Raw genomic sequence first — 26,541 nt, forward strand, 5'->3', positions numbered from 1 at the left:
GCAAAATGTTATGAAATCTACATTTATAACGTAGTTCACAAGACCATAACTCATGAAATGAGTGAATTTTACATGAAAGATTTTAATATGTGTCAATCAGACCCAACTTTTCAAGCAATCTTAAAAACGTACGTGTTTCATTTTTTAATCATTTTTTATCACGCTCGAATACTCGGTCTTAGAAAACGAAAATTTCCACGATTTTTCTATGTATGTAGCTTTAAAACGCTTTAATAATTTTCGACACCGGTTCAGGCATCTCCGAGAAATTTGATCGTTTGAAAAAAAAAACGGATTACATCTTCTAAACCGGAAATTTTTGCAATAACCCTTCCAAACTTGATCTCATAATAGCTTTTTGATAAGACCAAATTTATCGAAATTTGTTAAGAAATCTCCGAGAAACGTTTTGTACGCTATGTTACTTATACCATTAAATCTTCTGAACCATAAGTGACAGCCATTTGATGTTCGAAATTGTACAGTCAAATAGTAGCTTTCAATCCTAAGCTTGTTGAAATTTTTTAAAGTGTATATGGGGCTTCGATCAAAAGTATGGTTTCCCATTAATTCTATATTCTATCTACAGAGAAAGACTTATATCTTTGTTATAGAGATAGATAAATTCTCATTATGAGTGTATGAAAAAAACAATACTAGTCCCATTGCAGTCTTTTTACGTTTACTTTTTTGTACTGAACCGTACTGTAAGTCGTGTATCTTTCAACCTGACACCGGTTTAGCCTAAATAAGACCATCAACTAACAAAACTGCTATAGTTTGAGACCAGTTTCTTAGAAATCGTACAATTTTTGGCTCTTCTCTTGTATGACGATATGAGATTTCCCTTATTTATAACCTCATCACACTCCGGAATCGGACATAGGATTCGGCAGGAATAAATAGCAACTAGTGAGGTCATAAGACTATCTATTTGAAACAAAATTCATGAAGATGTGTTTCATCATTTCTAAGAAATCGATGCGAGTTCCATTGCGGAGATTTTAGCCACTACTTTCGGTGAGTCCGGAAATAGGCGACCGAAAGATGAAGTCTTGATATGACATTCTTTGTGTAGAATCTGGCCATTTTATTCAAATACATTTCGCAGCCGATTGTTAGCGTACAGAACCATGGCTTGCAAATTTTTATAGGTCGGGGTTCGAATATACAACAACTGGTGTGGTAGACCAGCGCGTTATGCATTGAACTACCAACCCAAAGTCCGAAGACCGGCATGCCTGAAATGAGTCTGTATGTCCAAGGAAAAAAAGTAACCTGCCAAATGGAAATATTTTTTGGTTAGTTTTGAAAACGTTTGTCTCTTTTTGTTTCAACGATAAAATGACGATTGAAATATTCATCAATGCACGAAAATCGTTTCTGTATCATAAAACAAACAAAAATAATGGGAATAAGTCAAATGTTTAGGACTTTTGCTTACTAAAGATTACATCCCGCATAAATGGGTGTCATCAATTAACCATTTAAGATAACGTCAAACGTTCAAATGTATGGTTGCTGTGATGCATGAAATAATTTATTAGGGTAGGTCTAATGGCACTTTTACAAGCGGGATGATATATCACAATCCCTACTTCGTAATAGTAGTAATTCTACAGCACCACTCATACTCCTAAATCTATCCCAAACGGGCATTCTAACGTCAATGAGAAGAAAGCTTGCCGGTAGCCCGCCGAATACAACTCATAAGATACTGGGCTTTACGAGCTCTCGAACGAGTACTTACCAGCGTTGGAGCCAACTTGTAATCAGACAGGCCGACCATATGCTAGAGTGAATTTGAAGTAATGAATTAAAAACAATTTTCTACTTCACACCTGTTCCGTCCGTCGTTATCTTCATGAGATGGAAGGCCCTCCGGCCCCTTCTCCCAATCGTACAGCTTGAGTAGTAGGTAGTTTGCTGATCGGGCTTGGTTCATTTCTAGTCAACATCGGGCGTAACGTTGCCGGTAACGTCTGTAGCTTTACGCTGTCCAACTGTGCAGACGAAGATAAATGGCAAAAAGTCCGCATCATCCTCCGGCTGTGGGATGATTGCGGAAGGGATTTTGTTAGAAACACTAATACTGCGCTAATTGACCATATGGGAACGAACGCGTGGGCCAGTTTTAATGAAAAGAAAATATACGAAAATTTGTCGCTAGTTTTTGCTTTTTAGATTAGACTTTTAAAGTTAGTTTTGAATCAGGGAGCTACATAAAATCGAACATTGTATCCCGTCGAAGTATTTCGGTTATTGTAACGGCAGCAACTTGAACTATTTAATATTCCTGGTTCGAAACCACCAACTATTGGCTCGAAGTCTGATTATCGATAATCGTCTCTCCTATCAACCCAGAGTAACTCTCATCGATGTTTACACACAATATTTAGCGATGAGAAATTTCACATGTTGAGCACACATGTTATTCGAAACCCAAAGGCAGCGATAATGAGTCACCGTCTACCGAGTCTTTGTGCTCTGGAATAATGAATCGATTGGATTAGGAAACTAGACGTGAACAGATTTACACAGCCTCGACAACTGTACATACTGCCTCAATCTAATGCTCTTCATCGGCATGTGTACGCCGCATTATGTCGGGCAATTTTCCGCCGAAAAGCTTGTCACGCTTCGTAACCAACTTGCGGCAATTGTTATCAATGATAACAATCACAGACCGGTTTTCGGCACCGTATATTTTCCGATCCGCGGGGAGATTTATATCTAATGGAGCATACGGTATCAGGATTTGAATGGCTTCGGTTGGGTGGGATTTGAGTTGAGAACATTTCATTATTCGAACCAAGCTCGGGGCACCTCAGAGAGCTGGAATGGGGTGTGAGGTTTGTGATAGAAAACATCCAAGCGATGTTGAGCTTACTGTTGCTCTGTTGCAGCTTTTTCAATGACTGAATCTCTGGTATTGGTGGAAAGACGTTCTTTCGATGACGATAACTTTCTTCTGATGGTCATGGTACACTGTTGTCAATGTCTATTGATAGCCGCATTTAAGGGGCGGGTAGGGTCTAACACTTTTGAAAAATCATTTTTTATTTTCTTTATGTTTTCTTGTATAGTAAAACATTTCAAGAATATTCTGTAAAATTTTCGAGCCAATTGGAACGAAACTCTGGAAGTTATGGACCTTTATTTATGGCTATCTCATTCTACGAAGAAGCAAGAGCTCGGCGCACAGGCCCAAGATTACTACTTCGATTGACTTCAAAACTTGACAAAACATTCTTGAAATGTTTCGTTATAATAAATTATGAAAGAAAAAATATGATTTTTTGAAAATGTCAACCCTGCGGGTTCCCTGGAGCAATTTAATTGTTTCCATTGATTTTATAGACAAAAAACGCGTTTTGCTCGAATGCAGGTTTTGAAAGTCCGTGTCCATCGTCATTCAAAAACTACTGCACCAATTTTTTTCAAATTTTGCACACACTTTCGACATATAAAAAACCAGACCCCAACGTTTTCCTTTTCGTTCTTTGTTACTTTGAGGAGATTTCATAGCTACAAAATGGCGGTTTTTTTTCGTGAAAAATCTTAGTTTTCATTTTGAACAACCACCAAGAATTTTAAAAATTAAAAAAAAATCAAACAGAAACGTTGGGATCTAGAAAAACTTGTTCTCTTACTATGCTGCGTTGAAATGTTCACTTCTGATTAGTCTGCGCTGAGATACAGTGGACACCGCAAATCATGATTTTTAAGAAGCGTTCTCAAAAATTCTCTTCACCGACTTATTTCTCGATATTTTTCCTCGAAAAAATTACAAAATGTTGTTCGAATGATGCTTTTCATCATGCAAAACATTTTAGTTTATTTTGTTAAACGAAAATTCTGGAAAAATTCGCAAAAATGATGATTTTTTAATTGTTCAGACCCTAAACCCCCCCCTCCCCCTCCCCCCTTAATCAGCTTTACTGAAATGGAACCAAATTACCCTAAGCTGTGTATGATTGAAAAAAACGGCCATATGTGCATAAATAATGTGTGGTGTATTAGTAACCTTTTTTTGCACCGCAGTGTGACTTTGATGTCCCTCGTGAACCACAAGAGTGATCCATATTGCAACGCATCTGTATCGTCCTGGTTTGGTTGTACTATGCGAAAGATGCTGGTCTTACAAGCCAATCGTATGTCTTAGTGACATAACTGAGAGTCCAAATTTTTTTGTCGTTTTGGTGTATAACAATATAAAACCCCTATTTTGGTCAAATTCAGTTTCCTTTCCTAGGACATGAATCTTTCAAACGAATCCAAACTACACCTAATCGAAACCTATTCGGTTATGATGAAGCGCGAGCAGAGAATGACCAAGGAGAAAGTAAAAGATACCAGTGAAATGCTTTATAAGTGTCCCGGGTAGGTGTAAATAGCAAACAAAGATCAAAATAATAACAACTTTTACCATCATATCTTGGCTTGATGTTTTTGTGTTGTCACAGCGATACTTGATATCAAGAAATTATACAATATCTGTTGGAATCAAGAAATTATACAATATCTGTTTAACATCTAAATTAGTTATAATATCTTATTTCGTTATTGATGAGCTATTCCAATTTCATTGAGTAAATTGATCCAGTAGTTCTATCTTCAAATAAAATACTATTGAATAAACTGCATCAGAATCAGATAAGAGAAATACTTATGATATTACTCTATTCTGAATGCTAAAATATAAAATAATTGAGAAATTCGTCTTCTATAAATATTTTGTTCTTGGTTTCATATTACAATGACAGAATTTTATATTTTGTAGCTATTTTCTCATGCAAGTTTTGTTATGATCTTTGATATTTTAACTCTTATTTCAAACTAAATAATGTTAACTTCTACCATTGAGATGTTTGGTTTCAATAACAGAATTTGTTATTGGTTTGCAAATCACTTCTACCCGGGGTGAAACGAAGATACTGGATACAACTGTACACGCTCCTATGAACGGCGTGTAGCGAAAGTGTCGAGACTAGCACAACACACCCGCCAATAATCGATTTTTTTTAAATCAATGTAGCTTTAAGAAATCGTAGTGCGTTCCAAATAAAACTTTTAGGTAGCTTCCGGGATCAAAAACCGAATACCGGTAAAATTGATATAAGTTTATTTGGTCACTATCAAAATTTGCAAACATCGGATTCATTCAACTGAAAAATGCTGTATAATTATGAAGAAGAAAATTTGCGAACATCCTAAAACTGGTAAAACACGATATTCGTATGAAACTCCCCAAAAAAGGTTACATACAGTTTCATTGGTAAACGACTGGACAATGCGTAATTCAGGCCCCAACGTGGCTCTTAGCCTCTTGGCCAGTAACTCCTATCCCTACCTCCCCGCGGTGCCGGCTGGGGTACGAGCAACCATAGGAAAGATCGGATAACCAACCCCGGTGGGACCTTGGTCGTATGCTGACAGGGAAGGGGGTCCTCTTTAGAGGATGTCGGAGCGTCTGTACTCCATGTTAGGAGAGCGGCTTCAAACAGCGTCTGTTCTGGTATCCAGCGGCTGAGTATGAATTGCTGCATTCCGTCTAACTAAATCCAAGGTGGCAACCCTACCAACGGGATCGTCCTAGTGCTAGTTGGGACGTTAAACAGAGCAAGCACGATGATCCTCCGGTGAGACAGGAGGTTGGCGTAAGTCTAATAAGCCGCCCGGAAAATATTTATTACGAATAATACAGGAGATAGTACGACCCGGAACAATCGGCATAGACCCACGCGACGAAATAAGGACTACGATTGGAAACTAGGAATATGGAACTGCAAGCCGCTAGGTTTCGCAGGCTGCGACAGGATAATATACGACGAACTAAATCCTCGCAACTTCGACGTCGTAGCGCTGCAGGAGCTTTGTTAGACGGGACAGAAGGTGTGGAAAAGCGGACATCGAGCGACTACCTTCTACCAAAGCTGTGACACAACGAACGAGCAGGGAACTGGCTTCATAGTGCTGGGCAAGATGCGTCAGCGAGTCATTGGGTGGCAGCCGATCAACGCTAGGATGTGTAAGTTGAGAATTAAAGGCCGTTTTTTTTTCAATTACAGCATCATCAACGTGCACTGCCCACATGAAGGGAGACCCGATGACGAGAAAGAAGCGTTCTACGTGCAGCAGGAACAAACCTATGACGGCTGCCCACGCAGAGACGTTAAAATTGTCATCGGTGACATGAATGCCCAGGTAGAGGGGGAGGCAATGTACCGACCGGTAATCGGGCCGAACAGTCTGCATGCCGCATCGAATAACAACGGCCAACGATGTGTCGACTTTGCGGCTTCCCGAGGAATGGTAGACAGAAGCACCTTCTTTCCCCGCAAGGATATCCACAAAGCTACCTGGAGATCACCTGACCAACAGACCGAAAACCAAATCGACCAAGTTTTCATCGACGGAAAATTTTTCTCGGAAATCAACAATGTTCGCACCTACCGCAGTGCGAATATAGATTCGGACCACTACTTAGTTGCTGTATGCATGCGCTCAAAACTTTCGACGGTGGCTACCCAACGTCAACGTGGCAGATATCCGTTCTGCCATAGGTAGCACTGCATCAGCAACGCTAGGTACGGCGGCTCCGAACGTAAGGAACGACTGATTCGACGACGAATGTGAACAGTTAGTGGCTTGCTTGGGCGAGCAAGCTGCAACACCGGACGAGGGCAAACGAGGAGCGATACAGACAGGCGCGGAACAGATTAAACTCGATATCCCGTAGAAAAAAGCGCCAACAGGAAGACCGAGATCGCGAAGCGATGGAATAGCTGTTCCGTGTTAATGACACAAGGAAGTTCCACGAGAAGGTAAACCGTTCACGCAGAGGCCATGTGCCACAGGCCGATATGTGCAAGAACACCAACGGGAATCTTCTCACGAACGACTGTGAGGTGATCGAGCGGTGGCAGCAGTATTTCGACGAGCACCTCAATGGCGATGTGGGGGAATTTGAAAGTGGCGGTGCGGTAACGAACTTGGGAACGCGTGCGGAGGACTATAGACTGCCGGTCCCAGACCTCCAAGAAGTCGAGGAGGAGGTAAGCCGGTGGAAAAATAATAAGGCCGCTAGCGTTGACCAACTACCAAGCGAGCTACTAAAACACGGTGGTAATGCACCAATGAAAGCACTGCACTGGCTCGTTACCAAGATCTGGGAGGACGAGATTTTACCGGAGGAATGGATGGAAGGAATCGTGTGTCCTATCTACAAAAAGGGTGACAAGCTGGATTGCTGCAATTACCGCGCGATCACTCTGCTGAACGCCGCCTACAAGGTACTCTCCCAAATCCTATGCCGTCGAATTTCTCCGATTGCAAACGAATTCGTGGGACAATATCAGGCAGGATTTATGGGCGAACGCGCTACCACGGATCAAGTGTTCGTCATCCGCCAGGTGTTGCAAAAGTGCCGCGAATACAATGTGCCCACACATCACTTATTCATCGATTTCAAATCAGCCTACGAAACAATCGATCGAGATCAGCTATAGAAAATCATGCACGACTACGGGTTCCCGGACAAAGTGACACGATTGGTCAAAGCTACGATGGATCGAGTGATGTGCGTTGTTCGAGTATCGGGGATAAACTCGAGTCCTTTCGAAACTCGCAGAGGCGAGCAAGCTGCAACACCTACGGCAAGGTGATGTCCTTTCGTGTCTGCTATTCAACATTGCTTTGGAGGGTGTGATAAGAAGAGCGAGTATAGACACTAGTGACACGATTTTCAGAAAGTCTGTCCAGCTACTTGGTTTCGCTGATGATATTGACATTGTAACACGTAACTTTGAGAAGATGGAAGCCAAGCGGATCGGACTTGACATCAATGTCAAAGACAGGCAGGGGCTCGAGAGAAGATAATGTCAGCCACCCATTACGAGTTCTGATTGGCGGTGATGAAATCGAAATGGTGGACGAGTTCGTGTACTTGGGCTCACTGGCAGGGCTTGCAAATTGAAGCAACGAATATTAACAAAAGGGTTCCACCATCTGTGCTATTCACACACATTCGTATGTCAGGTAGAATTCACAGCGCAACCCAAGCAAGGAGAGCTGCTTCGTTCGTTCATTAGTTCTTGAATATGCCCGCTTGCTTAGACCTGTGCTTCATTTGAATTGATTTAGCATTTGATGAATGGTTCTCATATTGTAGATGCCTATGAGGAAACTAGATTCATAACTTTTAGTTCCGATGAACATTAATTTAAAGAAGAATATATACACAGTGTAAACTGCCAAGAAACAAATTGATCGTTTTGAAAATGGGCTCAAATGCAAAATTTCTGCTATAAAATGTTGAAAGTATGTTTGAAATGTGATCAAATTTGGTCTTGGAATGCGAACATTATGTTAAAAATGATTTCTGTAAACCCACACTTTGAAAATAAACCGTAAACATTGCCTATATGACTTTGCTTCGCGTCTTGTAGCACGCCGTGAGGCAAGGTGGTCTACGACTGAAAGAGTAAGTAAGTACAGTTTCATTGATCGCATGAATCGTTTTATACAGTTTTACCTCAATTCTTTTCATAAATCGTGAGGTCATTCCAAATATTTGGAATCGATGTTTCTGACCATTTATCCCAAACTATTCTTTTTAAAACCAGCTCATTTGTAGATTTTCAGTTCCAGAAAATTTCAATAAAATCCGATAATTAGTTAATACATCCTTTATTTCTCAGTCGTTGTTTCGACACGTGTGTCGTTTTTCATTGATTCCACTCGCTCGGTGCCAGTGTTTTGCCCTGACAGCCGATCAATGAAACGGTTTTGTAAATTTTGGTTTGCACGCATGCTGCTCGGAAAAGAAAACGGGTGCAAAATAGTTGTCCGCGAATTGCCCCGAAAGTGCATTTTTTTCGTGCGGTGCAAATCAATGAAACACAGTGCACCTGTTTTGATTGCCCGACTGCACGAAAAGTGCACGAATCGAGCAAAACACTCCACGAGTGTTCTCAATGAAAAACGACAGTAGAGTATCTTTCTAGAGCTTGGATCATAGTGGTAGTAGATCGTTTCCAACGAGAATCACAAACGCTCGTCAGCAGGCCGATAGCTAGAGCACTGATGACTTACTGTTACCATGCGGGTAGGGTCAGAAAAAATTGCTGGTAGCACAGACGCTCAACCCAATAATCCAACAACGTTTAAAACAACTCGACTACATTTATTTTAGAATCGCCTTAAATTAAATTAAGATTTAGTCGACGATATCTTACCTTTGTTATGTCAGTAAAACTATCCGAAAACTCATCACTACGAGTCGGTTTGGATCCACAACTGTAGCCTCGACAACAGGCATGTGGTCCGTGAAAACGATTAGTGGCTACTTCGGGCAGCCAAAACCGCACGAGTCTGCTGCCGAATAGGATTGAGAAGTTTATAGCAGTGCGGAGCAGCGGGATGATACATCTGTCGAACATAATGAGGCTTCTTGGCCACAACACAAAACAGACCCGGTATTCTACATGTATTGCACGAATGTTACAGTATGCCAAAGCAATTAATATATGGCCACAACAGAACTGGTGCCTGTAGCAGCAAACACCAGTGCACCAGTGTGGTTCTCCATCAGGATACATTGAGTATGCAGCGCGGTTTCGTGTCACACGTGTGCGAAATATGGGTGATGATTAATTGCCCGTTTGTTTCGTGAAACAGAAAATGACGTTGGAATCGACAGCTATCGACACCATAACTGGTGCCAATTGCAGATGACTGCTTTTGATTGTTGATGCTGCTACCGTTCGATGTGTGACAAGAATCCTTTCAAGGCAACAAGTAACAAAAATCACAAATCTACAATTATCTTTCGAGCATCAAGTCTATGACAGATAAACTTGGCTCGCTTGTTCTGATAACTATATCTCACCGTCGGTTTGCCAGAAGTCGTTTGCACCTGTCAAAATCACGGTTTCTTTCTAGGACAGACTGGTCCAGTAAACACATACGTTCTACCTCTTTAGACTCGATAATAGTCATGTTTACTTGAGAGATCGGTACACTTTAAAAACAGTACGAGTGTAAATAAACTCTCTGCTTAGAACAAACTAATAGCCACCGGCGGCGTCTTCTGAAGCAAACTCTATTCCCAGACATTCTTGCAACCCAATCCATTGAGCTCGAAAGCAACCGGGCATCAAATTTTACCCGATTCCAAAGAGTCGTCCCGGAGAGCACCGTACTGTGGAATGAAAACAAAACTCTCCAATTCCATTAACAATTTTTTAGTGGTCACAGGTGTCCCGAACATACAATGCATCTGCTGTTTCTCCCATTCAACTCCTGGACAGACTCAATTTCTGACTGGTTCCGAATACGTTGTAGTCGAATGGGTAGTCGAATTCGATGCGAACATCAACATCAGGAACAGCAACAGCAGCCACCAACTACCGAATGCTCCGACATGGTCGGATATCGTGAAGGAAAACTAAAGCCCGATACTGTGCCCGGAATAGTACCCGGCTACTGCAAGTTGCCATTTTGCCAGGTTTGCTACTATCCTTTCTTCCTTATTTTTGGCGAGGGTGGGTATGGCAGTTCAAATAGGTTGGTCTCAGCTGCCAGCACCATGCGGTGCCAGTTTTCCTTTCGTTTTTATCCATCAGCCATCATCTCGGTGAGAGCTACCGGCAAAAGCACCCCGGACTGGAGGCTGCCGCCACGAATGAAGGATGAAGAGGCATCTATTTCAACGCGAACGGGTCTGTTTGGCGATGGAAAGTTTGTAACCGATTCTCTGTGAGCGTTTTGGCAAGTTTGCGGCAGACACTGCAGTAACTATGGTCGGTTGTACTAATTTGTCTATTAATGGTACAGCTGCATCAGTACCACGCTTCTTTCAATCTATCGGTTTGATGCAAGGTGACGGCATACATTGCGAATGTTCTGAAGAAGTACAATGTTTGGTTTTTGTTTCATGTCTCTACTAGTCTGGCCAATATCAAACAAAATAATGCAACGTATCTTGGGTACGAATCAGGCCCTAACAAATAATAAAATTGTGGATTTCTTATTAAATCAAAAATCTTCAACATGTGCACAATACACATGAAAGTTTATGTACTCACCTATACTTACACTCAGAGCAGCAATGATGGCATTTCACTAGAATGATACACCATCGAGTAAGTTTCATTTCAACACTGGAGAGGCCGCCGACGAACATCGCACAAAAAGGAAAGCTCACTTCTTCTCAGTGTTGAATAGACAGAATTTGAGTGTGTGCTTGTGGTTAAAGCAGCTGGTGCGAGTTAAACACAGTCTCCCATCGCTCACTCGCGCTCTCGCCTAAATACACCACTGACCACTGGTACGTGCTAGTGAGCGAATACTTCTGTGGTTTATTTTTTAATTTATAGAAGGTAGCGCTGGCCTATCTATGACAATCTTTTTGCAGTAAGGAAAAACTAAATTTTAACGGTAAATTGCACTTTTGCTGAATATGCGTGCCCCACACTTCTCTTATGCGAACCGTACACCAGAGTCCTCACCGGCGTGCACACTTCGGTGAAAATATCTTATCACCTCAGAGAATTGCAGAGCTCTGCTCTAGCAATTTGGTATGATCCAGTTCTAGAGTTGAGAGAAAATAAAAACGCGCTCTCATGATGCGTGCACACGTTATATAACAGTAGTGTATATGCTTGAAAGAGAAGAGCTCTCGTTGATGTGTCAGTGCGAGAGGGAAAATTATACTTACTCTTCGTCACACAGAGGAGATGGACATCTCTGCCGAGCAGCTCAGTAATCCCTTAAGGGTTCTTGCTTTCGAGCTTTCATACAGTGGTAATTCATGCTTTACACAGCTCTTTTGAAAAAGTTTGTTCTAGCTTGGATGTCTGTTCTCTGTGATATTTTTAGAGTGAAATTAGAAACTTAAAGATGTAACGTAAGTGTATAAAATAAACCCTATTTCAATTCACGTAGCGGTGTAATGTATTTCTCATATTACTTATATTCTCACATATATTACTATAAAATTCTTCAAAATACCTCTCCTAGATGCTTGAGAAAAAAAAATCGTTCGGGCAACAACATACAAGACCTAAGAATTGAGATAATTTAGAAATCAGCTTTAAAGAGTTCTAAGATTAAGTCGTCTAAGATTCAAAAGTCGTTCAAAACACATAAAATATGATTTTACACATGATTTTACAAATGGTGTCTATGAAGCTGCTCTAGCAAATACGATTATGTTCCCCAAGCACAAACATAGGATTACTCCTAAATAACCACTATCTGAATCGGCCAGTATAAGTCCGAAACATCGTTTACTTTAGACGTTGCACTTCGATGCTAAACAAGAAGTGTTTAGAAAATAGCATTCTCTTTATGTCTGCCTAGCGGTTCATGCTCAACTGCTAGGCGGCATGACATCTCAACATAAACTGATATGCATACACGAGTTTAAGACGAAACGTAAAGTAAAATAAGATCAGTGATTCTTCAATAATTAGAAAAAAATGACTGAAAACAATCGCAACTCAATGTTTATTTTATGCGATATTTTCGTTTTAAACAAAATATCAGCAGCATTTGGTTTGGAATTATATTAGATTTTGGTCAAAAAAAGATAATCAAAAAATAAAAATTTATTCTTCTGCTCAATTCGCTCATAATTAACTTTCTGCTAGAAGTAACCGTTCTCGAGATTTTTAAGTATGCAATTCTAAATATTCACCACTGATCAATTAAACATGTAATGTCGGTTTAAATACCAGGTGCAAAATAAATATATTTCTGAACAAGCTAGAGATGCAGTCTTTTTTATTTCTTACCGCTAGCTTTTAAACTTTAAAAAAATTACTGAATATTTTTTCGAGGGTATATTCTTGAGTGCTTGTTTTATATACAACTCAATCTTCAACACAATTTTGATAAAATAGTTTTTGAGTTACAATAAGAAAAAAGGATTATTTGGTCATTTTGATTATAAATTATATCTTAAATTATAATGTAGAATATAAATAAAAATTTAAAAAAAATATTAGTTTGAAGCGAAATTGATGTTGACATTTGACGCAATACATTCACTTTACGAGTTTTGCCGATTTTCTAGGTGTTGAGGTTTTTCTCCGTTGGTTGTTCGAAAAGGCACATTTCAGAGTCGCTGCTGATTCTTTCTCTGTTTTTCTCTGTTCATGCTGCCTACTACTCTGTGGCACCCGATAGTGCATTCTAAGATTTTCACTTATGAAACATTTTTGGCAACAATCGAAGAGTAATGAAATCCTTAAAATCATATTCTCTGATACTTAATTCAATTATTCTCTGCAAAATTGAGGAAAAAACTTACATTCTTTCAATTTAATGATAAAAAATCTTGAATCAAAAAATTTAAATTGTCATATAAATAAAAGGATATTTCTTTTTCTTTTGAAGTAATCAAGTAATGTTGATGAAGTTTGGGTAAAGGAGTCAGAAGTTAGTCATTTTACTCACAATAAAAATTCCGCATGAATTCCTTCAGTACTTTTCGATAAAACACAAGGCATACGCCGGCCCAAGCCTGCCGGCTCTCCCCTATGCTGTTAACAAGAGGAATCCACCCGCAAAAGCAACCAAACCAAATAAAGTGCAACAGTATGTTCTTCTTATTTTTTTTTGCAAACTGCAGGCGACAGCCGAATGTTTTTTACAGCCTGCAGCCAGTTCAAAATTTTCACCACAAGCTCAGCTGGACGAATGTTGCCCGCACCAGCAAGAAATGAAGACCTTGTTTGTTTGATCCTACCCACTGGCACAGTTCAGGCGGTAGAAAAGTTTTTGGTGATTTTTTCAGAAGCAAGCAGAAATGTCGTCGTTAGAAATTATGCCATGCGGCTCATGTTTTGATGAATCCTTTCGTCGCTCAAATCACCCATTGCACTCGATCCCTAGTTATAAATGAAAAAAAAAGTTTCTTCTATCTAGAACAGAAGACCAGTTTTACTAGCCGAAATCTGTCGGTAGAATGTGAATGTTTTGATAGGAAACTTTTCGGTCGAATTAAGTCCTTGTTCAATGTATGCATGCCGAGAAAACCAACAACCTGTTCTTTCTCCTCAGCTTGAACTAGAAGGAAAAAACAACATTTCCCTAGAATCCGAGCTTTCGCCTAGGAAGGTGAGATCGGCAATGAAGTCGTTCTTACGATGAAACCACGGGGACTGGATGGAACGTTTTTTGGTTCTTCTCGTTGATGCTGATGAGGGCCGCTGATGACGATGATACACGATGAGTTGGCGGTTATAGCAGCAACCATAGAGCAGCAGATTGTGGAAGAATGAGACAGGCCTGTCCGTTCTCCGTATGCGGTATACAACATCCTTTGATTTACTCCCGCATTTTCCCTGGTAACGAGGATGCTACTGCGACGAAGTTTGATGCTTCCAGCATAGACGACAACGACAACCAACCGATTACGGCACACGAGTCTTCTAGAAGACCAACTAGACGAGTTTCCCATCTATACCAATGTAAGCGATATTATTTCATGGAAAGAAAAACATGTGTATGCAATGCAAGTTTTTCGATGGCGGTTTGCGTTTGCTTTATCGTCCTCGGCTGAACTGCGGTGACGATGCCGTTCTCGATGCTCCGGTTGCACTTAATGCTCAGAAACGCATACATACACATAAAGTTTGCATAATGCATACAGACGAAATCTTTCCACTCGGTTGTGCAAACTTGTTTTTATGATTGAGCATGGAGAAACTGAGACTGAGACATGCATTTTTGGTTTTGGAGATGGTCTGATTCGTAACCTACCCGTGAAGTTCATTATCCTATGAGTGGACTATTTTGCACAATTATGATGTTCTTAGAAAATTAACAATCATAACCCAAGTATTTTGTGATGGAAAATATTAAGCTGAATTTTCGAGTTTGATAACGCCCGAAACCGAAACCCGAAACCTTGAGTCATTCTGCTCATTTATAGAAACGGAATCATCCTCGTGTTAAAGCTTGCTTCAGATAAAGACTGTCCCAGAAAGTATGGGCGCAATCAAAAACCGATGCCATTTCGCAATGTTTAAAAATCTGTCAAGTTTTATGGCTGCGTCCTGTTGTTTACACTCTTCTCTAACCACTTGTGCAGTTGTTTATTCGATATCATTAGTTTGTTTCGAAATGCGTGGACTTTCAGCAGAACAACGTCGAAAAATTGTGTACAAATGGTGCACAGAACGCGGACTGTCACTGAGACAGATAGCAAAAATGGAAGGAGTAAGTAAAAAAAGCAGTGCTAAATGCAATCAGGAAGTTCGATGAGGATAACACCTTTGAGGATAAACCGAAAACGGGTCGAAAATAAGGTCCTGCTAACCCTCAGTTGGATAAACGTATACTGAAGGCGTTCGAGCAAAAGAAGGAGGTTTCAGTTCGGGATGTGGCCAAAAAAATGGGCACTTCGAAGTCAAATGTTCTTCGTGCTAAAGAACGTTTCAATCTGCGAACCTATAAGAAGCAGAAACAACCAAAACGTAGTCCGAAACAAGAAGCATCGATCAGGCCGAGGGTTCGAAAGCTGTTCAATACGATTCTTGCTGGAAATTTGAACTGCATAATCATGGACGACGAAACCTACGTGGAACTCGATTACGAATCCTTGCCGGGACCACAATATTATACGGTGCGAGAAGGGCAAGTGTGAAACCAATCCGAGACATCGATTGATGTCGAAAAATTTGGATAAAGCTATAGTCTGGCAAGCAATTTGTAGCTGCGGTAAGATTTCTAAACCCTTCATCACCACTGCATCAATGAACAGCGAAATATACATCAAGGAATGTTTACAAAAACGACTACCCATGATTCGAAGCCACAAGGATCCTGTTGTCTTCTGGCCAGATTTTGCTTCTTGCCACTACTCGAAATCAACGGTAGAATGGTATACTAACAAAAATGTCACTTTCGTCCCAAAAGACACGAATCCACCAAATTGCCCACAACTTCGACCAATTGAAGAATTTTGAGCATTAACGAAGGCACATCTTAGGAAACATGTCTCGGCAGCCGAAACCATTTAACAGGTCGAAAAAGATTGGAAAAAAGTGTCAAAACTTGTCGCCAAGAAGTCTGTACTGAATTTAATGAGGAACGTTCGCAAGAAGGTGCGCCAGCTAGTCTACAATGGCTAAGTAGCAAATGTTGAGAATAATATTCTGTTGTTGTAGTCTAATATTATCAGTATATCGAATAAAATTTGATCATCTAACACTTGTGACTTATTTACAGCCAAATCAAAGTGCGTCCATACTTTCTGGGACAGTCTTTAGAATTGGAACAAAGACAATTGCCTGTATTTCAGTTATTTATTATTGAATTCAAGATCTTTCTACCATTTTTGCCTTTCTCATATAGAAAGGTTATGCAATCACTGTGAAAACCGACTTTTGAACCGAGGCCCGGAGGGCCGAGTGTCATATACCATTCGACTCAGTTCGTCGAGTACGCAAAATGTCTGTGTGTGTATGTGTGTGTGTGTATGCGTGTATGTGTGTGTGTATGTGTGTGTGTATGTGCGTATGTGTGTATGTAACGTTTCTTTGCACTAACTTTTCTCGGAGATGGCTGAACCGATTTTCACAAACTTAGATTCAAATGAAAGGTCTTGAGGTCCCATACAAAATTCCTGAATATTATTTAGATCCGACTTCCGATTGTGCATTGTTTTTTTTTGATCCGGTAAAATGTGCAAAAAAAAGAAAATATGTGATTTAACTTTGTTCATAGATGGCGCGACCGATTTTCACAAACTTAGGTTCAAATGAAAGGTCCTGTAGTCCCATACGTTATTCCTGAATTTCATGCGGATCCGACTTCCGGATCCGGAAATATAGGGTAAAGTGTGTTAAAAATTGTACACCATCACTGAGAATGGGGAAAAACCTTGAAAAAATTTCTAAATCGACCTCAAATCATTTCCAATTTGATGGTTTTTATCAGTAGACGGTCAAACAAACCGATTTCGGTTATTCTTTTAAGAATCGAAGAAAATTTTTTTTTTTGCCTTTCTCATATAGAAAGGTTATGCAATCACTGTGAAAACCGACGTTTGAACCGAGGCCCGGAGGGCCGAGTGTCATATACCATTCGAATCAGTTCGTCGAGTACGCAAAATGTCTGTGTGTGTATGTGTGTGTGTTTGTGTGTGTGTATGTGCGTATGTGTGTATGTAACGTTTATTGCACTAACTTTATGTGGTAAAATGTGCAAAAAAATGAAAATATGTGTTCTAACTTTTCTCATAGATGGCGCGACCGATTTTCACAAACTTAGGTTCAAATGAAAGGTCCTGTGGTCCCATACGTAATTCCTGAATTTCATCAGGATCCGACTTCCGGATCCGGAAATATAGGGTAAATTGTGTTAAAAATTTTATACCATCACTGAAAAGAGCGACAAACCGTAAAAAGTTTTCTAAATCGACCTCAAATCTTTTCCAATTGACATTTTTTATCAGTTGACGGTCAAACAAATCTATTTCGATTATTCTTTTGAGAATCGAAGAAAAATATTTTGAAGAATACCACAGTATTATATATGATAGTTTCATTGATATGAGAAAGGCATCATTACACCACTAGGTGGATTAAAACAGGTTTTATATATAAAAAAAATAGGTATAGGATTCGCTCAAACTTTCGAAAATTTTTCCGAGGCCCGGAAGGCCGAATGACATATACCAATCGATTCAGCTCGACGAACTGAGCAAATGTCTGTGTGTGTGTGTGTGTGTGTGTGTGTGTGTGTGTGTGTGTGTGTGTGTGTGTGTGTGTGTGTCTGTATGTGTGTTGTCAACTAAGAGGTCGAGATCTCAGAAATGGCTGGACCGATTTTGGTCAAACTAGTCGCAAATGAAAGGTCTCCCCGTCACCCAAAACGCTATTGAATGGTTTTGAGATCGGATGTTTACTTTTTGAGTTATACGAAGTTTTATGTCAAAATTTTCAGTATCTGTCACAACTGACCTTGAAAACAGAATATGTTTTCAGACTTAGATTCCGCACGATAATACCTATCCAACAAGCCATAGATTGTTGAAATCCGTCCATTTTTAACGGAGATATCGAAATTTTTGTGTAAACGACTTTTCCCTTTATTCCAACAGTAGAAGTTTTAAGCGCTGTCTGGCAAAGAAATGCTTGGGAACAACATAAAACACGATTTTTTATACTGTTACATACATTTTGTTTTAAGTACCCAAAAGACTGTGTACAACATGATATTTTGCCTCGGACCGATTTTAGCACGGTTCGTTTTTGGCAACATAATCGTTCGAATATGACATATGTAAACCAGACGAATTTTCGAGTTGAAAGCAATTCCATAATTATATTGATTTAAACGACTTACAGAAATAAATGCTGGAAGAAAATAACAGCCACATACCATTCGAATCAGTTCGTCGAGATCAGCAAATCCGTGTGTGACCAATAATTTCACTCAATTTTTTTCGGAGATGACTCAACCGTGTTCTACAAACTCAGATTCATATGAAAAATCGTATACTCCCAAACAAGTCACGGTTTCGAAGGAATTCTCGAATTTTTCCTGTAACACGGCTCATTAGGCGGCGCACGCCTTCTTCGTCCATCGTTTTAGCTATCTTATTCCACCAGGTCGTCATCTAATTGATGTCTTCGACAACCTTAGCCTTTGCCTTGAGTCTCCTCTTCATGATTGCCCAGTATTTCTCAATAGGGCGGAACTGGGGGCAGTTGGGTGGGTTAAGGTTTTTCGGAACAAACTGGACCCCTTTCTCTGCATTCCATTCTTGAATGACTTTGCTGTAATGATAGCTTGCCAAATCTGTCCAAAACATTACGGGATGGTCGTGGGATCGAATGAACGGCAAAATTTCGTTTTTGAAGACACTCTTTTTGATATAGTTTCGATGTTATTGTCTTATTTGTAACGAAAACTTTCGTTTTTTGGACAACTGCAAATGCCCTGCCAAATCATTAATTTTCTTGCAAATTTGTCGGCAAAATTTTCTGGTCAAATCACGGTCCGACAGATTAGGATTCCACTCCGACGATTGGCTTGAGGCTTCCGAATCGTCGTCTATGTTTCCTTATACCGTTTGATAACACACCATACGGTATTTTTGGGCAATTTCAGCTGTTTAGCTAGCCTAGATGCAGACCACAATGGATTTTCCTAATAACTGTGCACAATTTTTTCCCTTCTTTCGGCTTCCATGTTGATTGTTCACAAAGTACAGTCGATTTGCGGAATGTCAAAAATCATACGTAAAGCTGACAAAATTCCCGACACGTGGGCGCCAAGAACTTCGAAATCCGTCCACCAGAAGCGCCACAATATGAGCAAAAGTTCGTTCCAATTCTAAATGAAGCAAGCTTTATATTTTACAAAATTTGTTCAATTTGTGAAAAACAAGAAATGATCTCAAAAATGTCGTCACTCTTAAGCTGCTAGTTATAGTAGTGTAAACGAATCTACTCAGCACTATAACACGTTTTGCAGAACAGTAAAAAGCCAATGCGTAGTGATCTACTATTCTGTAATTATCTTGATAAAAAAAAGCAGAAATGACTGCCCATGTGTTGCAACTTCGACAGGAGTATCCCATATGTTCATCAATAGCGAAATCAACCACATCAGAATGCAGACGCTCAATTTGGTTTCGTTCGAGACAGTCGAAAGAATGAACACAAATACCGTTTCGTTTTAGAACCTACATGCGGGCGACTCTGACTCCGAGTAAAACGAACACGTGGTACGCGCCCTAAACAACAACTCATATAAAAAAGAAAAAAATAAGCAAACTCGCATGGATGCGTGGTGCGACCCGAGAAAATTTTCAGAGCGAAACTACGCGATTGGAGTCCGATCTAGAGCGACCCCAGGTTGCTAGAACAAACTCATCAAAAGTTGTTTTGGCGACTTTGTGATCAATAAACGAAAACGGTATATACTATCTTAGTTTTTGGCTTCAAATGAGTTCATTTTCGACCTTCGATACTATAAATTAGATTCAGTTACTTCAACTGTATAAAACAAATAGCATTATCTACATTCAAAACAAATGTAACTTGAGATAGTAAGATATCGCACAATTGATGCTGAATGGTTATTTATGTTAGATATGTCAAGAAAGATTTTTTGAACATATTAAAAACGATCGTGCAAGTTATTACCGTCGAGTTTCACAATACTTTGGAAACATTTAAAACTATTGTGCAGAAAATCACCAACTTTACCATGTTTCACCTGAAGTTATAGAAGTTTTACAAAAATATTCACAATATCTCGTCTCTATATCAATTAGGAAACTTATCAAAATATTTGTTATGTTTCAGTTGCAGTATGATAAGTTTTAAAATTCTTAATTGTGCACCACACAATATATACCTGAAAATCTCTAGTGGAAAAAATAATTAAGCTGGCAAAATTTAGAAAACAATTTTCGGCGCTAGGGGGTCCGAATATATTTACCATTCTCTAAACCAGTGACTTTTTTTCGGCTTGCCAGCATAGTTTTACTTGTCTCATAAGTTTTTAAAACAGTATGAACAGTTTTTTTCCTGTTCTAGTAAAATTGACATGTACCTAAAAACGAGCAATTTAAAAACAGGCGTATAAGATTTATTTGAAATAAGCACAAAACTTGCAGAAATACAACTTTACATACGCAATTAAAGCCGAACTTCACAAGGGATTTGGTATATAGTTGAATCTTGCAGAAATCATGAATAGACCTGCCATCACATTACCTTAAGAGATATTAAACGAAAAGTTATGTTCGTTAAACCTGCTCGTAGATACCGATTGAAAAACCGTTATAGATTTTCTATTTACGAACAAATAAACAAACGATCAATTCTACAATTTTTAGAATTATAATTTATTCATATGCAGAATAGGTTCAAAGATCCATGTTTGTTTTGCGAACAGTTGTTTTAAAAATCAATTGTGAAATCAGTTTATCAGAAATTATGCTCGATATGTTTTTGTTAACATCATTTCTATTATTTTCTACATTACGTAATAATTTCAACGAGTTTCATAATCGTTTCTGCATTCTTTTCACCGCTTTATTTGTAACCGAAGCGAGAAGTTTTGTAAAGGTGTCACAAGCGCTTTTTAGGCTTGGTTTAGTGAGCTACAGAACAATGCGTATTTTAGGACCCAATGTGGCTCTTAGCCCCTTGTCCAGTAACTATAGGAAAGATCGGGTAACCAACCCCGGTGGGACGTATGTTGATAGGTAAAGGGTGGGAGGCTTGCTTCCCACATAGAGTGTCTGTTATCCATGTTGGGGAAGCTCTAAACAGCATCTGCTCTCCATGTTAGGAGCGGCTGAGTACCGTCCTTGCGTCAGTGTGGGACTCTAAACAATGCTGATGCGATGGCCTTACGGCGTTGGTGCCCGGAAAACGTACGTACATTAAGATATAAATACGACACGGAATAATCGACAAAGACCTAGGTGACGAACAAAGGACTACGATTGGAAGCTTCGATGTCGTAGCACTGCAGGAACTTTGTTGTAGGACAGAAGGTGTGGAAAAGTAGGCATCAAGCGGCTACCTCCTACCAGAGCTGTGGCACAACCAGCGTTCTAGGAACGGGATTTGTAGTGTTGGGCAAGATGCGCCAGCGCGTGATTGGATGGCAGACAATCAGTGATAGGATGTGCGTATTTAAGATCAAGGGCCGTTTCTTCAATTACAGCATCATCAATGTGCACTGCCCACATGAGACGAGACCCGATGTTGAGAAGGAAGCATTTCACGTGCCGCTGCAACGAACCTACGACAACTGTCCACGGCGGGATGTAAAACTGAATGATCAAGTAGGCCAGGAGGCAATGTACAGGCCCGTGATCGGGCTGGAGAGCCTGCACGCGGCAACAAAGGAAATCAGCCAACGATGCGTGAACTTTGCTGCCTCCCAAGGAATGGTAGTTTGAAGCATCTTCTTCCCTCGCAAGGATATCCACAAAGCCACCTAGAGATACCCTGTCAACATACGGAAAATCAAATTGACCACGTTCTCATCGACGGGCGATTCTTCTCCGACGTCATCAATGTCCGCACTTGCCGCAGTGCCAACATTGATGCTGACCACTACCTTATCGCGGTTTGTATGCGATCAAAACTATCGAAGATGCACAATGTACAATAGTGTATTCGAAATGAGCAAATACGATTTAGAAAAGTCTGAAACTTGGGTTTCAAGAACTCTCAAAATTTATTTCATTGATATGTATTGATTTCAAGAGCTGCAAAGTTAGTCCGGCAGCAAGCGAAATTGAGACCTTTCTTAAAGAACGAATGCATCTATACGTGAATGAGGTATGTACAATACAATTTAACAAGGCTTGTAACTTTCATCTACATCCCGCGGTTAAGGAAACCAATTCATTCTTTGCGATTTTAAATCAAAGCACAATGTATCCATTTAAATCGTATATCACCAACAACAATTTGATGGTCCTATGTCAATACTGAAGGAAACCTGTTCACTACAGTTAGTCTTGCGAGAAACTGCATAAGAATACAGGGCAATTGTATGGTTCATGCAAAAATTCTACTGATACTAGGAACCTTTCCCGATCGGGGCTACAGCATAGGACAACTGGCTAGCGAGACCAGCAGCTTATAATAATACCTCAATTTCATTCAATTTCAATTTTTTAACTTCTGAAAATCAGGTTTTTCTATGTTTCTAGAGCGACTACAAGAAACAGGCGTTTAGAAAAATTTCAATGCGCAAACCTAATAGAGACATAGTTAAAATGTTTCCTGGTTTGTCTTCAAAGTATTCTTGACCGGTTCTTGCTGTGATTATATTTCAAAGCAACTGAACAATTAAGGTCCGGGTTTTCACTAGAATTTGACGTAAAATAATAAAAGAACTTTATCAGTTTTAGTGCAAAGCATTTATTCTATTCAATTATCGACAAATTTTCTATAAATGTTATTCATTGATGTGATGAATGTGTTGAAAGCATGAGGAATGTTATTGTAGAAAATAACACTATTTTAACTCGTCTCAAAATTTAAATGAGTTTTTCTAAATGTGTTCTGAGCCACTTTGCGAAGCAGATGTTGAAAACTGCTCGTGAAATGAAGAAGTTATAAGGGGAACGGGTATAGCGTGATGGATAAGTCGATGCCTTTTCACGCAGCCCTTTCTGGGTTCGATTCCCAACCTCGCACATAGAGTCAGATAACTTTTCTGGTCCGAAGAGGTGAATGACCACAATGTTAAAACCTCTATAATGGAAACAAAAAAAAGAAGTTATAAACTAAAATCGTGGTTGTCACTTTCATAAATACCCTGTTTTAGCTCTTATTAGAATGATGCAAAAATGATTAGCAATAGAACATTTATATTACGTTGAAAAAATGAAAGTTTCTTACAGTCATAATTCTGTGTATCAGAATCAGACCAAAACCCAAAACTAAACTATTATAACAAATTTAATTTTGCTGACATATAGATTTTACTGAGCTTAGAAATTTTACCTGCTCAGAACTCAAACGTCGACAACTGACCAACAAAACTAGTTTTATGGCACCTGTTGTGAACAAACAGTGTAATTAACAATTTCACATTAACAACAACAAAACGCACCTCACTGCATATAAAACACAAAAATAAACAAGCGAAGTAATAGGAAATTCAACAGACAATGACCTATAAAGGCATGTGCAAATAACAAAACATAATTAACCTACAGAATATAGATGCTACACTTCGCAAACCCCTCGCATTTGTGCCAACCCCGCAACAGCAGCAGTAGAAGCAGTCGCCACCGTCTGACTGTTTTAGTGTCGCTTCCTCTAATATGCCAGTGTTGGTAAACAGCTGTAGCAGACATTTGTCTCTACGCGTTTCTGCTGCTTCGGTTGCTGTTGCTGCCGTCCCATGCACTGGTGTTGCATAGCCGATGGATCAAAACAGATCCAGACGAAAGGTACAGTACGGCCGAGAGACGCGAAAAACCGGGAAGAGAACATATTACGATGCTGACACAAAGAGACCAACGAAGGCAGAGCATAATATTATTCTCCGCACAAGCTGCCGCCATGTCAACATATGATCTCATAAATTTAGACTGATGCGTGACAGGTGTAAATAAATGGTTTTTCAACTCGATCCTCGATTCGGAAAAAGGAAAAATATTCCGGGATAGCCAATACTTTGAACAGGACAAGCTGACGGAACTTGTGCATAAACCGATTCGATATTATTCAACTGTGAAAGACTATGCACTACACCTCACCTTGCCGGTTCTGTTCGGTAAGCAGGAAGAATTTCCTGAATAAAAGATTAGAAAATCACAACCCCGTGAACTAGAACATGTGCAGCGCAAACATCACCAGCCGGTATGTTGGTTTGCTTGGCCACATCCGCATGTATCGAATGTAGAAGCCAGAATAAACATCCTACGAACTTTCCCGCTTGATGTTTATTTTGGGTTGCGTGTTTCAGAGCAATCATCGGAGAGCATGGGAATTGATGTGTTCATGGCAAATTATTATCGTGCTTCTTGATAGTGTTCCATACGTGTCTAGTTCCTCGTGTTGCACAAATCCCGCGCCAGGATGAGCAGTACATGAGCTACTAATAGGGACCGGGCGGCAAGCGGCTACGCTCGAATAATGCCAGAAGCAATTTCACAGGTTTGATTTATTACGCCTATTGCTTTCGGGATCTCTGGTACTAATGTGTGTTTTCATTTTATTCACTGGACGATTTGGAGATATTCATACAGCGTCTCACCTAGTCCCAAACCAACCGACTACCGGCAGGCCCCTTAAGATCAGAATGTATTAGTTGCGGAACACCGGTCACATACCTTAATGTTTATTTATATCCAGTTGACGTTCGGGACACGGAAGAAGCACCTCGCTCTAATTGACACGGCACGTTAATCCGCACACCGGATTACGCTCGATACAACTGTCAACTTTGCGGTTGTTTTATAACTTTCTAATGATTACCATACACCACTAATGACAAAAATCTTCCATTTTCATTTACAGTTTCATCCCGGTGATTAACATCACACTCTAACAACTCAGACGCTGGACTTGCCCTTGGAATTGCTTGAACCACTTTACAACCACTTGCTAACAATTATCATCGTCCGGAACAAGCTTCACTGAAACCGCAAAATATCAGCACTTTCTTCACAAATACTCGAAATGAACTGCCCAATAGAAATAAACCACACACAGGACTACACTCACTCTCGTACACCAGCAGTTGCATCAAAACCGAACCGACACGGGCAACGAACGCGAACGGAATGTCAGGATCAACTACAATCATGAAACATTTTGTGTTGGGATCTCACTACTCAAGCACTCAAATGTAGGAACTGTGGAGCGACTCACTCTCCGACGCACTTGCTTTCTCCTGCTTTCGCATGCTGGCGGGTTTCTCAAACATCGAATGTTCGGCACGAACAGTGTAATGCCATGTGGGCGGTTTTTTACGAACTGCCAACTAGAAAAAAAACTTGTCGATTGCTGGACACGTTGATCTTTGCTGTTCAATGCCGTATGGGGCCATCTGGCTCATCTATATGGTACCGTATGGAGTTTCTTAGAGATGCATTTAATTTTAGTATGGATCTGCCGGTTTGGATTCGAACAAGCTATTGCAATTATTAATTATTGTAATTCTTTTTCCTTATTTAATTCTTCCTTCTTCCTTCTTCCTTCTTCCTTCTTCCTTCTTCCTTCTTCCTTCTTCCTTCTTCCTTCTTCCTTCTTCCTTCTTCCTTCTTCCTTCTTCCTTCTTCCTTCTTCCTTCTTCCTTCTTCCTTCTTCCTTCTTCCTTCTTCCTTCTTCCTTCATCCTTCTTCCTTCTTCCTTCTTCCTTCTTCCTTCTTCCTTCTTCCTTCTTCCTTCTTCCTTCTTCCTTCTTCCTTCTTCCTTCTTCCTTCTTCCTTCTTCCTTCTTCCTTCTTCCTTCTTCCTTCTTCCTTCTTCCTTCTTCCTTCTTCCTTCTTCCTTCTTCCTTCTTCCTTCTTCCTTCTTCCTTCTTCCTTCTTCCTTCTTCCTTCTTCCTTCTTCCTTCTTCCTTCTTCCTTCTTCCTTCTTCCTTCTTCCTTCTTCCTTCTTCCTTCTTCCTTCTTCCTTTTTCCTTCTTCCTGTATTTGCGTGTTAGATGTAAACAATGACACTCAGTTTGGTCTGAGATGACTGAACCGATTTTGACATATTTATATTCAAATGAAAGGTCTCATCGTCAAAAGAAAATTTTTACGTTTGATCTGGATCTAACTTCCTGTTTCGATTGAAAATCACTGTCAAGAATATGGTTTCTGTGAACTCATACAGTATTAGTAAGATAAATGGCCAAGTTAGCACACTTTGGCTGTACCGATTCCCAATTTCGGATTCGTGAAGCACCGGAAATAGTGGTCAAAATACGTCGAAATGTAACTAATATCAATTCTCAGCTCAACATTAACTGTTCTGCACCGACGAGTCGAATATGAAACGTATGGAAAATTTAAAACGGTTATTGACTCTAAGCATAAAAT

At 39.9% G+C, this 26,541-nt stretch overlaps 1 protein-coding gene across 3 annotated transcripts in view; it reads right to left on the minus strand.

Annotated features, from left to right (window-relative positions):
* LOC131439659 (protein CBFA2T2) overlaps positions 1-25,289 on the minus strand; it is a 230,787-nt gene extending 205,498 nt beyond the window's left edge. For all 3 annotated transcript variants that reach the window (XM_058610956.1, XM_058610953.1, XM_058610954.1), the window contains exon 1: positions 24,845-25,289. The gene's annotated coding sequence lies outside the window, so the exon portion shown is untranslated. The remainder of the gene's footprint in view (positions 1-24,844) is intronic.
* Positions 25,290-26,541: the final 1,252 nt, after the last annotated feature.

Source organism: Malaya genurostris, chromosome 3 (genome assembly GCF_030247185.1).
Source record: "Malaya genurostris strain Urasoe2022 chromosome 3, Malgen_1.1, whole genome shotgun sequence".
Taxonomy (NCBI): Eukaryota; Metazoa; Arthropoda; class Insecta; order Diptera; family Culicidae; genus Malaya; species Malaya genurostris.